Source organism: Papilio xuthus, unplaced genomic scaffold (assembly GCF_000836235.2).
Source record: "Papilio xuthus unplaced genomic scaffold, Pxut_1.1 DF828258.1, whole genome shotgun sequence".
In the NCBI taxonomy this organism is placed as follows: domain Eukaryota; kingdom Metazoa; phylum Arthropoda; class Insecta; order Lepidoptera; family Papilionidae; genus Papilio; species Papilio xuthus.
In genome coordinates, this window is record NW_013530391.1 from 11674 (window position 1) to 12949 (window position 1276).

A 1276-nucleotide genomic window follows, 5' to 3' on the forward strand; every position below is an offset into this window, starting at 1 on the left:
GAGGAGGCACCTGGACCAGGAGGAGGCGCTGCCGGAGTGGGTGCCGCCGAGGATGGCGGCGCCGGATCCTTCAGGACCGGCCGCAGCGGGCGAGGAAGTCCCGCCCGTTTCCGAGGCCGAGCTGGAGGCTGCGGTTCTTAGGCTTAGGCAGAAGAACCGCGCCCCGGGCCCGGACGGCGTCCCTGGGCGGGTCCTCGCCCAGGTCGTGCCGGTCCTGAAGGAGGAGACGCTGTCCCTGCTGTCGGAGTGCATGGCGTCCGGGAGGGACCCGCGACGGTGGAAGACGGGCAAGCTCGTGCTTCTCAGGAAGCACGGGCGCCCGGCCGACTCGCCGTCGGCCTACCGCCCCATCGTGCTGCTCGACGAGGCGTGCAAGCTGTTTGAGCGAGTGCTCGCGGCACGCCTCGTCGCACACATGGAGGCGGTTGGGCCCGACCTGAGCGGCGGCCAGTTCGGCTTCCGTCGCGGGCGGTCCACCGTCGACGCAATCACCCGACTCAGGGACAGGGTCGAGGAGGTTGTCGGCCAGGGGGGAGTGTTGTTGGCGGTGTCACTTGACATCGCCAACGCCTTAAACACGATCCCCTGGACGACAATCGCGGAGGCGCTGAGGTACCACCGCGTCCCGGGGTACCTCAGGCGAGTCCTGGCGGACTACTTCGTCGACCGGACCATCTTCTACCCGGCCCGGGACCAAGTGGTCCGCCGGGACATGACGTGCGGTGTTCCACAGGGGTCGGTCCTCGGGCCGCTCCTGTGGAACATCGGATACGATTGGGTCCTGCGCGGTGCCAATCTCCGGGGTGTCGGCGTACTTTGTTACGCCGACGACACCCTGGTCACCGCGTCGGGCCCAACGTTTCGGGACGCGGGCGTGCTCGCCACTGCGGGCACGGCCCACGTGGTACGCCGCATCAGGGCTCTGGGCCTGAGCGTGGCCCTGGAGAAGTCCGAGGCCATGTTCTTTCATGGGCCTCGGACTAAGCCCCCCCGCGGATACTCCATCGCGGTGAGCGGCACCCCCATTGCTGTCGGGGAGACCATGAAATATCTTGGTCTCGTCCTCGACAGCAAATGGGGGTTCGGTGAGCATTTCCGGATACTGGCACCAAAACTGGTACAGTATGCGGGAATGCTCGCCAGGCTGCTCCCCAACTGCGGGGGGGCGGGCGGTGTGTGCCGCCGCCTGTACGATGGTGTGGTACGCTCTAAGGCGCTCTACGGAGCGCCCTTATGGGCGGCGAGGCCCCTGAGCCATAGCAACATGGTTCTGCTG